The sequence below is a fragment of the Tachysurus vachellii genome, chromosome 17 (assembly GCF_030014155.1).
Source record: "Tachysurus vachellii isolate PV-2020 chromosome 17, HZAU_Pvac_v1, whole genome shotgun sequence".
Taxonomy (NCBI): domain Eukaryota; kingdom Metazoa; phylum Chordata; class Actinopteri; order Siluriformes; family Bagridae; genus Tachysurus; species Tachysurus vachellii.
In genome coordinates, this window is record NC_083476.1 from 13,108,742 (window position 1) to 13,125,255 (window position 16,514).

Consider the following 16,514-nt stretch of genomic DNA (forward strand, 5'->3'; position numbering starts at 1 on the left):
ACAAATTCTCAATAATGTTCGAGTCTGGGTTCTGTAAGGGCCATTCCAAAAGTTTCATCTTGCATGTCTTGAAGTAGGTCATGGTGGACTTTGAGGTTTATTTTGGATCATTTTCCTTTTGTAGAAACCAGTCTCTTTTCAACTTTGGTTACTGACTGTGTTCCAATGGCTTCCATACTTTGCTGATGACATCCTTTTATATGTACTCGTCCATCTACCCATGCAGTGTTTGCTTAATTGTTGGCAAGGTGTTTTTTTTTTTCTTCAAATGCTAATTCTGTTTCCTTCTTATCTAAGTTTTCAATTTTCATCAGGCCTCAGCACTTTTTTCCCCGAAATGTCTCTGGTTTTAAATACATAAGACAAAAGAGTTTTGTGATTAAGTTATTGCTAATGTTTTCTTCTGATTTCCTTTTGAGATCTTGCTCATGCAAACCATGTTGGAAGGTAGAATGGTTCATCACCACTGATGTCAGTAAACCTTCCTGCAGGTCTTTGGAGTCATTAGAGGGTTTTGCCTCCCCTTTCTGTCCAGCACATGTCTAGTTCTGTCTGAGAGTCTTCTTGGTCTTGTAGATCTTGTCTTGGCTTCCACAGCTGCCTTTAATTAATTTCTTAGTGACGTTTCAGACAGAGGAAACTGCAAGTTGAACATGCTTTGATATATTTTGCTAGCCTTCCTTGTGCTTTGTAAGCATCAATTACCTTTGTTTTCAGATCCTCAGTCAGCTGATTAGAAAAGCCAATGGTTGTTGAGAATTTGGTTCAACGAGTTAGAGTTTATTACACTTTAGAGTTGTAATCAGCAGACAGTTCCTAATGACGATGCTTGAACTGAATGAGAGTTTTAACAGGAACATTTTGTTAAAGCTGCAGTTATAGAACACCTTTTTCTAACAATGTATAATTTTGTTTTAGACATTGTGTGTGTGATCTAAATTATCTTGTACAGAGGATGTTTGTACCCCAGTCTCTGTCGCTCTTTGATGACATCATCATTCTGCTCAGCTTCTGGACGTTAAACAGAGACAGGAGGTGATGGAAACACATGACTGTTCTTTTGTGTGTGTGTGTGTCTGTGTGTGTGTGTGTGTGTGTGTGTGTGAGAGAGAGAGAGAGAGAGAGAGAGAGAGAGAGAGGGAGAGAGGCCTGGAAAACCTAAAAGCTGTGTTATGTAACTGAATGATAGCCAAAGGTTCACTTTCAGTGCTGACCCACATGTTCACTAATCCTTAAACAACCACAGAAAGATAGTAGATCTATAGAATATGCATTTTTTAATAAATCATTATTACTTCTTCTTAATTTGCAGTATTTGTGTTATCATGCTAACACACTAACTCTACAGTTATTGTTGCAGTTCTGTTTGGGGTTTGCTTCAGAAGGAAGGATAAATTGTGTAGCTCTGAAGTGATTTCCCACAATGCAACACGACTTGCAGCCAGTCGACCATTTCGATCGGCTTTTGTGTCGCACTTCTCCTCAGAGGTTCTTTAGATCATCATTGTGTGTGTGCACACGTGTGTGTGTGTGTGTGTAAGTGGTATGTGAGTGAAAGTGTGTGCTACTTCGTAACCTTAACATCACCACACCCTGATAACCAGAAATGACAATAAATATACTTTTACACAATTCTTCTACTAACATTATATTGTAACTTGTTTTACTGAAAAATAAATCGGTGTGAAAATGACCATGTAAATTAAGACACCCTACTGTTCTAGATAATTTGGTCTAGTTTACTGGCAGTTAGCTAACCACCTAGGTACACTATATGACAAAATGTCTGTGGACATCTGACCATCAAAGAGCTGTATGCGGTTCTTCCCCAAACTCTTGTCACAAAATTGAAAGCACACAATTGTATAGAGTGTCTCTATGGTGTAGCTTTACAAATATTCGTTCACTTGAACTAACTTCACCTGTACCAACATGACAATGCTCCTGTGCAAAAAGTCAGCTCCATGAAGACATAGTTTGTCAAAGCTGTATTAGAAAAACTTCAGTGTCCTTCACTCTGACTCAACCCACTGAACACCTCTAGGATGAACTGGAACACTGACTGTGCACCCCAGAACTCCTCACCAAACGTCAGTGTCCGATTTCACTAATGCTTATATATCTGAATAAGGACAAATCCCCGAAGCCAGACTTGTGGGCAACTTGTGAACTAAAATCTGGTATGAAATGTTCCAAAATTATCTGTAAGTGTTATGGTAATGTGTCCACATAGTTTTGGCCATAGAGTATAAGTTTGTAATGATATTTATATATGACTATTTGAGATGACCAGACAATACTGTGGACACTCCACATAAATAGATATAAAACATACCTAGGTGTTGATATGGCAGACGTTACTTTTTACTTGACTTTTTTTAATTTTTAATTTTTACTTTTAAGTCTTGGCCCAAATCTGTGGTAATTAAAAACATTGTGGAGTTATTTGATTTTGTGTTAATTGTTGCGGTTGTAAATTCTCATAGTCCTGGGTGTAACATGAATGCTTCTTACCGTTGAGCCGCTTTGTGACAGTGTCGTGGATTATTTTCCGATGACAGCATGTCTCTAAATGATTTACTCCTTAATTAATAATGCATTATTTCATACAGATTATTTAAAATCACAAATTATTACAGTGTAATTACAGTATACTGAAGACCTTTGCAGTCCTCTGAACCTTTTGGAAAGATGAAAGTGAAAGACTGAGTGTGGAACAGGGAGAACATGTAAGAGAACATTCTCCAGACAATCAGATCTTTAACACAACGATGCAGGATGTTGAGAGTAAGGGGTGAAAAGGGAAGTTATATCTGCCTGCAAAGTCTGGATATCTGTTTACTGATGTGTGTTAACATTAGCAGGCCCCTGATTCACAAAATGTGAGGGTAAGAGGAGAGACAGACAAGCTGAGGTGTGTGTGTGTATGTGTGTGTATGTGTGTGTGTGTGTGTGTGTGTGAGAGAGAGAGAGAGAGAGAGAGATGAACTTCCTAATATAGGAGTATGTGTGAGTTGAATGTACAGTGCCTTGCAATTGTATTCATACCCACTGAACTTTTCTACATTTTGACATGTTTGACAAAATGTTTTTATTGGGATTTTTATCAAATAGACCGAAAGACATTGGCACATAATTGTGAAGTGGAATGAAAATTATAAATGGTGTCTAAATTCTTTTTACAAATAAAGATCTGAAAAGTGTGGTGTGCATTTGTATTAGTGTTAATTTCGTCACCTATTTTTAATTTAGTCTTAGTCTTAGTCTTGTGCCAAATGTCCTTGTTAGTTTTAGTCATATTTAGTCATTCACATATCTTTTTTTGTTAGTCAAGTTTTAGTCGACTAAAATGTTAAACGTGTCTGGTTTTCAATTTCTGATTTAGGAGACACATTCACAAATGATTAACCTGTTCTGAAGAGTATTTTATTTTAACCAACACAATTCAAAAGCTGGGGCCCGACAGACTCCGACTGACAACTTAAGTTACAAAGGTTTTTAAAACTGTTTTGGTTGCCTTGTGTCTCATGTTTCTGTTCAAATCAGAAATAAAATAAATATACTCAGAAAAACTGAAAAGAATAGGCCTACTTTACTGTGGGCCTAAAATACAACCTATTTACAGTCCGCGAATCACAAAAGTATCAGTGAGAAGTTGAGAACACTCGTTTAAACAGTGCATACACTCGAACTTGACTGCACATCACATTTTTTACTTTATTGATACTGCTTTTAATCGTAATGCAAAGACCGGTCATCGGGACATAAGCTGTCATGTACAATCAAAGAGCCTGCACTGGAGTTTTTTTTTTTGAGCGGCGTGTGCACGAATTGTTTCTACGCACACACTAAACAGCGCGAAGCCGCAAACTCGCCTTTAGAAGTCACCTAATTAGTAAATAGAGTGCATCTGTGTGTAATTTATATACAGCTGTTCTGTGAAAAACATTAGTGAACAAACAGCATCATGTGGAAGAAGGTACTCTGGTCAGATGAGACCAAAATTGAACTTTTTGGCCAAAATTCAAAACGTTGTGTGGCGGAAACCTAACACAGCACATCACCCTGAACACACCATCCCCATTGTGAAACATGGTGTTGGCAGCATCATGTTGTGGGGATGGGACAGGGAAGCTGGTCAGAGTTGATGGGAAGATGGATGGAGCCAAATAAAGGGCAATCTTAGAGAAAAACCTGTTAGAGTCTGCAAAAGACTTGAGACTGGGGCGGAGGTTCACCTTCCAGCAAGACAATGACACTAAACATACAGCCAGAGCTACAATGGAGTGGTTTAGATCAATTCATGTGTTAGAATAGCCCAGTCAAAGTCCAGACCTAAATTCAATTGAGAATCTGTGGCGAGACTTAAAAATCATTGTTCACAGACGATCGCCATCCAATCTGACTGAGCTTCAGCTATTTTGCAAAGAAGAATGGGCAAAAATTTCACTCTCTAGATGTGCAAAGCTGTTAGAGACATACCCCAAAAGACTTGCAGCTGTAACTCAGTGGGGCTGAATACAAATGCACGCAACACTTTTCAGATATTTATTTGTAAAAAAATTTGGACACCATTTATCATTTTCCTTCCACTTCACAATTATGTGCCACTTTGTGTTGGTCTATCACATAAAATCCTAATAAAATACATTTTTGTTTATGGTTGCAACGTGTCAAAATGTGGAAAAGTTCAGTGGGTATGAATACTTTTGCAAGGCACTGTGTATTTCATTCTATTATTTTGCTTTTATCTATGTATTTACAGTAAACTCCAGAAGTGTTGGCACCCGTGGGGTAAATGACTCATGATAAGGGAGGTTACACATGCACAAATGGAGGGGCACCAATAATCGTCACTTAGTTTTGTTAAATTTTATATTCTAGATCAATTTCCTTAACTTAAGATTTGACCCATTGATCAGTGTGGGTTTCAATTTTTTAAACACGATGACTTTTTTCCCCATTCCTAATAATTTTACTCAGGTTTCAGGATTATTAAAGTCAGGAGCACAAGCAGACAGACACATAGGCATAAAGAATAAAGGAGACAGACAGATGTATTCTCTCCCCCTCTCTCTCTCTCACACACACACACACACACACAGATTTCCATCATTACTGTAAACGTCTGCTGTATTGATCAATACAGATTTTTTAGATAGTAAATAGTGGAAAAAATCTTTTTTTTTTTGACAAAAAAAGATCTGTGTTTATTTGGAGTCATGTGATAATCAATATCTCAGTTTCTACAAGCATGCAGGCTACATGCAGTTTATGCTAAATTTGAGGCTATAGGTTTAAATTGCCCGTTAGCTACACTAACCACATTGTGAGAAGCAAAATAGAAGAAATGGTAAAAATTAGATCAGTCTTTCTTAGATAAAACACAGGCAAGATGCTGTATGTGAAATTCTTTGCGCTTCTTGGTGTCGGTGAATGGAGAAGTGGTGAGAAAACAAGTCGTCCTTTCAGAGAGAACAGCAGCTTTCTGTAGGAGAGGAACCTTCACCTCTCTCACTTCCTCTACACAGCCAAAAGACCTGCTGATCTCCAAACTGATTAAACATTGAACAAGTTCACTCGCCGCTTTAGCATTAATGAATTCACTCTGCCTTCAGATGGAAAAGGAACAGTTCAGCTCTGATAATAAATAATTAGAAGCATTACTAATGTAGCACCTTTAATTTCCAATCCAACGTCAGAGCATAAAAATCAATCATGGCTTTAACAGACAGACAGACAGACTATTTAAATGCAGAATGTAAGTAAGCATGTTGCAGTAAATGATTGGGTGGAAATGACTGATGGGTGTATGAATAGAAGCGTATTTTTTGGCTTGTTAACACCAAAAATTTATGTTGGTGAAAGTCTTACTGTTAGCTAGTAAGCTAAAAGTTTTCCCCACTCATTCATTACTACTCATTTCCAGTGCACACAGTTTCTGTTCTCACATGGCTTGTGAGGAGTGTCTCGAGGTTCATTTTCTGCTCTGTTGTTTTTGAAACTACACGCTGTCACTGAGCCTATTCACACACATCAAAACCATGCAAAAACTGCAACAAAATTCATTGTATTTCCACAGACACCATGTCAAACTGCACTCCCACAGACTCCCTGTGTAAAAGCATAAAGCCTACTGTATAAAGTATAGATGCAGAAACCTTTCAATGAAAACAAAGACAGCATGGCAATGATTGACCGAATATAAAATCTAGTTCAGAAAATCTGGAAGTATTCTGATTTGAATATTAACCGTGGTAACGTTAAAGTAACAAAATTAACCTAGAATTATTACAATAAAGCAAAATATTGAGGTTATGCTCAAATTATCTCGAAACACAGCATCATTCGGTTTCCACAGCACTTTAAGCTTAGAGCAAAACTTCTCTTATCTCAAATTCTGAAAGCTTTAAACTATTACTGAAAACATTTCTGTTTAAATCCCTACACACTTTATTTTAAACTTTTCCTCTTTTCTCTCTAGAGTTATACATTGATCAGCCAGAACATTGTTACCAGTGACAGCTGATGTGCATAACATTATCTTGTTCCATTGGGACTTGTCATGGGGGTTGCGATATATAAGGCAGCAAATGAACAGATTTCAAAGTTGATGTGTTGGAATCAGGAAAATGGTCAAGTGAAACGAACTGAGTGACGTTGACAGGTGCCAAATTGTGACGGCTAGACGAGATGGTTAGAGCATCTCAAACCAGCTGGTCTTGTGGAGAGTTTCTGGTATGCAGTGGTTAGTACCTAACATAAGGGGTCCAAGGAAGGACAATTTGTGAACCAGCGACAGAGTCATGTGTCCACCTTTAAAAGTGCATTAGAGCAGGACCATAAAGAAATGTTAGAAGGTGGTGTAGTTTGATGAGTCACATCATCTTGTAGATGACCAAGTGTGTGCATGACGTACCTGGGGTATAGATGGCACCACAATTTACTGGCAAGCCTGCAAAGGCAGTGTGATGTTCTGGGAAACCTAAACTACCTAAACATTGTTGTAGACCACGTACAACATTTCATAACAGTTGTGCTTCAGCAAGATGATGCTCCCTGCTGCACAGCAAAAATTGTTGAGCTCTATTTGAGGAACCTGACAAAGAGCTCACGGTGTTGACTTGGACTCCAAATTCTCCAGATCTCTGTCTGATGTAGCATCTGTGTGATGTGCTGGACAAACAAGTTTGATCCCCCCCTCACAACTTAGAGGACTGAAAGGATCTGCTGCTAACGTGTTTGTGCAAGATTCCACAGCACACCTTCAGAGGTCTTGTGGAGTCCATAACTGGAAGGGTCAGATCTGTTTATGCAACACAAAGGGGACCTACACAGTATTAGGCAGGTTTTAATGTCATGGCTGATCAGTGTGTGTAGTATTTGTTTTTAATAAATGTGTGCCTCTAGGATTTAGATTTGATTTATTATGAAAATGAAGTTTTGTGTATTGAAATTGTGTCTTTGAACTTGAACTTGAAGTTGAACTTTAATGTGAATGTACCATAAATGTGTGTCTCAGGTTTAAAACATATTCTAAAATAGTGCACAAAATTATATCTAATATAGTAAAAAGAAAATGCTCTATTAGTTAAAAAACTTCTACTCTGACACACAGTGGGGGTAAAATAAAAACCGCTCAGCATGCAGATGTACGAAACATGAACCTTTTTTCCATAGTGTCTCGTTAGTATATGACTGAAACAACACACACACACACACACGTACACACACACCCCTGCAGTTCTTGGGGAGGATCTGGTGTGGTGAGACATCTTACCAGCTGTTGTGGTTTCTTTAACACCGTCCTGAACCTCAGAGCTTTCTTTCCTTCTCTCCTCACTCATTGTTTTCTCTTTGTCTCTTATAAATTAGTTTTATGAATGTATGAATCTCTAAATCCAAACCAGAAAAAAATATACACAGAATTATTCAGATTGATGAAGTACACTAAGGTTTGTGTATAGTGATTTGTAATTAGACCGCACAAATTTGCTAAAGTTTGGTGGTTTGGGACAGGGCCAGTGGGAGTGACCTGCTGTCACTGTAATGGTGCATCACCATGGCTTTGCTAAAGACTTAGCTTACTAACTAACTAGGTCAACCTGGGTCATACTGTGTGTGTGTGTGTGCGTGTGTGTGCCTGTGCAGGAAACAGTTTCATTGCAACTGTGTGTTTGAGGTGTGTGTCTTTTTGTTGATGTCATCTTAATGCTAACCTGGTGAGGAACGTATAGACACCAGTAGAGCATGGTGCTCTAAATGCGAGCTTGTAAATCATCACACCGTTGTATCACATTTATTTCTAAAGTAGTAAAAGATCTACAAATCAAATTTTTCTTTATCCAAATCACTTCTAACCTACAAACTCCACCTTTTAGTAATGCAAAATGACAAACAAGTAAAGTTAATCCTTAAGCCAGAGTTAGCAATGAATCTTCCTTTCAATTCCTTTGTTTTCAATCTCAGTAATGGAAACATGACTTTAAGTTCCTCTCGCCGTTCTTGAGAAGAACATTTTGGAGAACTGAGCTCTGCTTCTCCTCTGCTGCTGTCTGTTTAAAACAGATCCTCTGTGAAGGAAGAGGTTGAATCAACACCATTTCTGCTTTCACAAGCACCAACGTGAAGGAAAAAAAACACAGGCGGATCGGAAGATCTTTACTGAGGTTACTCCATGCCATGTGTGTAATAGGATAGCGAGCTTCAGGGAGGGTGTGTGGAGGAACAAAAAAAAGGAACAAGGCCCTCTTCATAGCCTTGAGGAGCACAAAATGGTGGACAGATGAATGTTAGCGGTGCTGAAATGGACTCGCTCTGAAGCGGAACAGGCTGAGGGTCACCTCCACTCCTGTTATACAGATCTGTTTAAAGCAGTGTTCCTGTCAGGAGAAAGCGCTGTGTGGAGATGGAAATCATTCTGAGCAGATTAAACAAATTACATTCACCAGGAAGGAATAAGGACAGCTGTCTTCTAAAGAGCTTTATTTTTTGAACAAATCTGAAGGCTCGTCTGTTTCCAGCACGCACTGGATGAAAGCACAATTAATGTTTTACCACAGATAGTGTAACAATACCGTTAAAAACTGCTGTATGTCTGCATCAGTACGTTCAGCACGATTCTTGGTGGAGATGTTGACAGCGAAGAGACTGGTTTTGCTTGAGGGTAATTGTTTTAGAAATGGGAAGATTTTTTTTGTCAGTTGATAAATGGGTAGATGGATGTATGGGTTAATGAGCCTGTGAATTTAATTAAATTATTATAGCTTGTACCCAAGACCAGTTGAATTCTCAAATTTGATTGGTTGGGAGGTGTGCTTTATTTATTTATTTTTTATTACAGCACAGCTCAGATAGTACCATGCTGTACCATGGCATAGTACACGCTGTACCATGACCAGTAAGTTCATTTATTCATTTATGTATGACAGACATGACACATGATCTAAAATATATATATATAAATATAAATGTTTACAAAATGCATTGTTAGAGTCTCAGGAAGGCTTTTACCAGAATGAGAAGGTCTTCAGAACAGAGTTTGACACACACACGGAGAGAGACAGACTGAGAGAGATGTAAATGAAAAGAGGACTTGTCTTTTAGATGTTCCACATCATGAAATTGTAGTGTGTTAATCAATTAACGCTGTGTTTGGTGTAGTATAAGCGGAATAACACTCTCTCCAGACTGTGTGGTTATATGAAAATGATCCCCCCAAGGTGATAAACAGCACAACACTGACGTAGAGTTTTTTTAAATAATTGTATGAACTTATTGCTATATAAGACTGTATGCTCATGTTATTCCCTGAAGTTGATTATTTTAATGTAGCACCAAATCCCCAAGTTCCTCTTTTTATCTATTATAGTTACTTTTATTGCTGTGAAACATCCACAAAACAGGCATGATCATGTTCTTACTTGCATTCTGAAAGCCATGAAAAAGTCATTCCCTAACCAGCCTCAACTTTTTTTTTTGTTCTTCCTCTAATGTAATAAGATAAAAAATTGCAGCCGACCATATAATTGAGAAGCTCTTCTATTTTGTAGACAATTCCTGTGCCTGAAAAATTGACAGTTAAAGCTTTGACTGATACAAACTTCTAACAGTGGAGACTCCTTCCATACCGGATAAATAGACCGTGTTCCTGTGGTTAATGAGCATACTTTTAGCAGTGAAAAGAAAGCATAGTCCAGGTGCCCAAGGTCACAATGCTGGGAAATTTAAACAGGAAGTGTTTTTCCACAGAGAAGATTCTTTCAGGAAATGCTGCAAGAGGATGTCATCAAACTGCACGTACACTCATCACATTAATCCCACCACTCAACCCTTTTTCAATCTCAGAGAGAATTTTTTTTTTTACCTTGTTTTCATTAGCAGAAGTAGAACTGATACATTCTTTTAATGTGTGTGTTGGTGCTTCATTCAGATGTTGTAACTGGTTAATGGTTGACCCAGTTCAGGTCTGCTGCCATCTGCTCTGAAAGGGATTTGCTGGGGGAAGCAGAAGATTACAGCAGATACAGCAGGAGGGCCAGAACACTGGCTTACGAATATTAGAAGATCTTGAATGATCTTGAATTCTTTTCCACTCATTTCCTGATTCATCAAAGCACTTTTAACAATGATGTTTTTGCTATGTTATGCTTTACCTGAGATATAAATGGTATTATTGTATTCATGAAGAAAAAGAAGTTAATAAGATTTGTAAAGGTGTCTTACAGCTCTGATGGGGTTAATTCCAGTATTTAAAGTTCCGACTCTTGGTTGGTTCCATTGTTTAGGTTTCTAAGTCTTGGTAAGTCTCAGACTCCTATCCATTCCCAGTCTATTTAAGATTTAGGGTAACATTAGGGTACTGCCCTTAATTAACTCCATATGCATTTTTAGATAAATTCTATGATCTATATGAAAATAAGTGAGTAGTGAGTGGTGTGCATATGAAGAAGTCATTGACTCTGCCTGACAGGATCTTGCATTTAATGATGCAAAGGCCTTAGTTTGCATGGGTAAGTCACACTATGCAAAATCTGTGTGGTTTTCCTGGGAGCCATGTGCAGTACGCACTTATCCTAGGTCAAATTTTATTTCTTTTTTGGATTTTGTAGGACATAATTTTAGTAAATCTGGTTTAGACGATTTTTCTGAATGCACAGGAGAAAAAAGGGGCATTTGTAAGTAGGTGACGTAAAGGTCAATCTTAAAGAATCATCAAAATAATTTCAAAACCATTGTTTGTTGAGAAATCAACAAACTATTATATTTTGTTACTATTATATATTATTATATCAACAAACTATCATATTTTGTAGAAACACAACAAAAAAGTTCTTCGCAGTCACAATTTCCTACATAGTTTCCACAGTTACAAACATTTTTTTTTACACATTTTTTGCTCATTATTTTTTATATTATTTTACATTATTATTAATTTATTTACATAAATTATTTTTACATTATTATTTTACATTTTAGGTGTTTTAGTATCAATGATTCAAAGAAAGAAATGATCTGGAAGTAAAGAAATAAGGTTCTGAATTATAAGATGTTCCCGGTGCCAAAACACAGATCTTATGAGTAAAAATTTTTGTGACAAAACTACTTAGAATAGTGTGTGTGTGTGTGTGTGTGTGTGATTATCTACTGATAATAGTTACCAAGTCCTTGAAGGTTTTTTCAGCCATAGTTTAGTTCTGCTGGAATGCAGTTTTATCAGGATCACAACTCAGATGAATAGTTCTTTAGTTACTCATCAATATTAAAAGCTTGAAGGTGACTGAATGTGTATTACCTCCTCAAACTGATTTAACTGGAAGAAACACAGTTAAAATGTAAACGACTGGACCGTTAGGAATCAAATGGTTTTCTTATGAACTAATAAGTCTGATGACATTTAGGCATAATTGAAGAGACTGGGTCTGGGACATTTCTGTACAGACTTTCTGAAAGTCAAAAAATCATACTTCAAGGTTATAGCTATTTGAATAACAATAACTGAAGGTGACACACCTTGATAAAGATGGATCTCACATAGAACAAGGTGAACTGGAAGAGTCACAAGATATGTGCTCCAGTGACTCCGAAGTATGATTATAAAAATCCTGGTTAAAGATCCTTACCATGAACACAAGCTCTTCCTGTGTGCAGAAACCAAAGAACTTTGCTGTAGAAGAAACTCATTTTCATTTTGGCATTCGCATTTTTAACGATTATATTGTTTGGGAATAAATGGACAGATATGTATGAGGGTCATGATCTGCCCATGTTCCACACAGAATAGCTAGAAGTTAAGAAACATTTTGTTTCATCAGAATTAGTGACGGATGGATAGAAAATTTTGTTATTCTTCTCAAAGATGATGTAGACTCTGACTCTTGTAGAAACTACATTATACTGTAGTAAAGAAGATAAAGATTAAGCACTCTGGAAAAATTATGCTCTGACGAAAAAAAAAAACAAAAAAATACAAGAAGACACAATGATCTGTGGATGTTTTGCTGGCAATCCTTATGGTTTTAACCAGAATGGCTCAAGTTGCCATGTCTACTAACTACAGATTGTTGAATCAGCAGCTTGGTGAATAAACCTTCGTTCTTCTCTAAGATAATAATCAAAGCTGACGCACCTCCGGGTTGTGTAAGAACTTGATAAAGAAGTATGTGAAGGACAGTTGACTAGAACAAGCTGAACTGGACGAGTCAGAAGCGTTCCAGTATTTTCCGCATTAACTGCAAAAAAAAACCCCAACAAATGATTGGATACTCTGGAACATGCTGGTAATAAATGTTTTAATCGCTCAAGATCTCCGGTTGCTGTTTTTGTTTGCTTACTCCCAGCACTGTTCTTTGTAATATTTATTTGTGGTCCTGCTTTCTTCTTATTGTGTGATGTCGCATGTCTGATTGAACCACACCAGAACGTTCTCCTTCAGTTGGCGATTATTTTCTTAAGGAGTTGATTAGATGTGTGTTAAAGCTCAGCTCACTGTGACTGCGATTCTCCATCCACATAAAGTAAAATCTGTGTAGTGTGCAACAGAGTGGACTAAAAACCTCTGTGACTTAATCAGCTTAACGTCCTGTTGGTGTTCATGCGTAACAATGTGCTGATCCATCGTCTCAAGCAAGCTTGTTACATTTCTATACAACTGCAATGTTTCTTTTTCAAATTATAATTTCAAATTTAATTCCGATTAACGTCCGCATGTCAAAAGGGACCTGAAAAGTCTGGTGTTTTAATAGAAAAAAAGTTAGAAATGCTTAGTTACTTATACTTACAGGTGCATCTCAATAGATTAGAACGTCGTGGAAAAGTTCATTTATTTAAGTAATTCAACTCAAATAGTGAAATTCGTGTATTGTATAAATTCAGTACACACAGACTGAAGTAGTTTAAGTCTTTGGTTCTTTTAATTGTGATGATTTTGGCTCACATTTAACAAAAACCCACCAATTCAAATCTCAAAAAATTAGAATATGCTAATCAGCTAATAAACTCAAAACACCTGCAAAGGTTTCCTGAGCCATCAAAATGGTCTCTCAATTTGGTTCACTAGGCTACACAGTCATGGGGAAGACTGCTGATCTGACAGTTGTCCAGAAGACAATCATTGACACCCTTTACAAGCAATGTAAGATACAAACATTCATTGCCAAAGAAGCTGGCTGTTCACAGAGTGCTGTATCCAAGCATGCTAACAGAAAGTTAAGCGGAAGGAAAAAGTGTGGAAGAAAAAGATGCACATCCAACCAAGAGAACCACAGCGGTGAGAGGCTTGTCAAGCAAAATCGATTCAAGAATTTGGGTGAACTTTACAAAGAATGGACTGAGGCTGGGGTCACTGCATCAAGAGCCACCACACACAGACGTGTCAAGGAATTTGGCAACAGTTATCGTATTCCTCTTGTTAAGCCACTCCTGAACCACAGAAATGTCAGAGGCGTCTTAGCTAGGCTAAGAAGAACTGGACTATTGCCCAGTGGTCCAAAGTCCTCTTTTCAGATGAGAGCAAGTTTTGTATTTCATTTGGAAACCAAGGTCCTAAAGTCTGGAGGAAGGGTGGAGAAGCTCATAGCCCAAGTTGCTTAAAGTCCAGTGTTGAGATTCCACAGTCTGTGATTATTTGGGGTGCAGTGTCATCTGCTGGTTTTGGTCCACATTGTTTTTTGAAAACCAAAGAAATTTTAGAGCATTTCATGCTTTCTTCTGCTGACCAGCTTTTTAAAGATGCTGATTTCATTTTCCAACAGGATTTGGCACCTGCACACACTGCCAAAATTAACAAAAGTTGGTTAACTGACCATGGCCAGCAAACTCACCAGACCTGAACCCCATAGAGTGGGGTATTGTCAAGAGGAGAAAATGTTGAACAAGAGACCAAAAAATGCAGATGAGCTGAAGGCCACTGTCAAAGAAACCTGGGCTTCCATACCACCTCAGCAGTGCCACAGACTGATCACCTCCATGTCATGCCGAATTGAGGCAGTAATGAAATCAAAAAGAGCCCCTACCAAGTATTGAGTACATGTACAGTAAATGAAAATACTTTCCAGAAGGCCAACAATTCACTAAAAAAAATTTTATTGGTCTTATGAAGTATTCTAAATTTTTGAGATGAATTTGTGGGTTTTTGTTTAAATGTGAGCCAAAATCATCACAATTAAAAGAACCAACAACTTAAAATACTTCAGTCTGTGTGTACTGAATTTATACAATACAAGTCCCAATATTTGAGATGAATTACTTAAATAAATAAACTTTTCCACGACATTCTAAGTTTTTAAGATGCACCTGTATATATTTTTGCTTTATTTATGTAAAATGTCATTTTGATTCATTTGAAGTCCTTGTTCTTTCTTATCTTATTGTGTTCTTATCACTGTTTAAGAACACATCTAATGGTTCATTATTAAAGGGCTTTTACCATATCTTTGTTTTTATTTAAAAGCATCTGTGAGACAGGTCTAAGTGTAAAATTTGACCTGGAGTGATTGAGACTGCGATGGCTAGAAGAATGCACCGATGTGGAGAAACTGGTTGGTTGCTTACCACATGGCAAAATTCCAAAACACTTACCACAACGGTTGGTGCTTACCACAAAACAAAAAAAAAAGTTTTTTGTTTTTTTATTGTTACAGCATTTTCTCAGTTGACATTGACTAGGGGATGAATGGGCAGGTATTGATAAGAAAGAGTCTTAATTGTTAACCATGATATTATTTGCATGATGCTGTTGTCATTGTGTCTGTACCCCTACCCACATGCCTGATGATGGTTAATGTATGAAGCTGTGCCATCTCTTTGGAAAAATAGGTTCTGTCTAAATCTAAAGCCTAAGTTGCATCTTTTAAATTTTTCATCTTGGGAGACATTTCCCATTTTAGAAAAGATTTGAAATAGAATCTCTAAGAAAACTGGAACCATTGACCATCCAAAGAACTGCTTAGGAAACCTTGTAGTGAGTTGGTGTAGCGTTACTGAGAGAACCATTTTAGATCTCTTTTTAAAGCAGCCGTTCTAGTGTATCATTACAGTTCTATCTCTCTCTGTCTCGTTGCTCCTCTCCCCAGCGCTGCAGATGTTTTTGAGCTCTGGAGAGAAAAAAGGACGTTTCAGGCATGCTTTGCATTTTTAGACCCTCTCATGGAGCCGAGCTGGCACTTTCCTCCTCCAGCCTGCAGAAGATTTATTATTTTTTTAAAGAAGTGATTGTCCTTGAGAACCTGCTCAGAGACTGTGTTTGTGCACTGTGTTTAATCCTGAGATGGGCTGAGGTTTCGCTCTGACATATAAAATGGCCAAGTCAGGCTGGCAGAAGTGAAGCGTTTCTGCTGAGCTGTGTGTTTGTAGGACACATTTTTTTGTCAGCACTTCTCCAGAGGAACATCATTCTTTATACATACCACATCATTAGCATTTGCATTAGCATCTGTCTTTTCTACGTGTATCGTAGCTGAATAGACTTCAGGGATATGAGGTTATAACCAATGGACTGAGATTTCACCAGAGACTTTGCACACACACTTGCACACACACAGAGGACTGACTCTTAAAATGGCTGCTGTCCTTGAATCTCGAAGGACCTGCACTGCTCTTCACTTGTCATAGCAACAAAGACTTGAGAAATTTCTCCCTTATTAGTCATTAGTAGTTAGTTTAGTATGGCATGACGAAGGTTCTCATGATTATTTTCACCTTCAAGTCCTTTTTTTGTCACACACAGAAAAAACATTTCCTTGATGCCATTTTGGAGCCATAAGATGGACAGTTAAAATGCTGTGGCTTAGCATTTCAGTGGTAGCTATCAATTTTATTGGTAGAATGATAGGAAACCATCAACACTACATGGCCAAAAGTATGTGGACACCTGATCAACACATCCACATGTGATTCTTATGCAAAATCTTGCATGTACACAATTGTATATGTCGTCTTCAGCTTTACAATTTGCCTTCATTGGCACTAAGAGGCCCAAACCTGTTCCAGCTGTGCACAAAGCAAGCTCCTTGAAG

The 16,514-nt window shown here is 37.7% G+C and overlaps 1 protein-coding gene across 3 annotated transcripts in view; it reads left to right on the top strand.

The window, feature by feature from the left end:
* znf462 (zinc finger protein 462) overlaps nt 1-16,514 on the top strand; it is a 42,914-nt gene that overhangs the window by 3,265 nt on the left and 23,135 nt on the right. The window contains exon 1 of one of the 3 annotated variants that reach the window (XM_060891633.1): nt 12,767-12,779. The exons of the other annotated variants lie outside the window; for them this stretch is intronic. The gene's annotated coding sequence lies outside the window, so the exon portion shown is untranslated. Of the gene's footprint in view, nt 1-12,766; nt 12,780-16,514 lie in introns of those variants that run through there. 3 annotated transcript variants of the gene reach the window in all.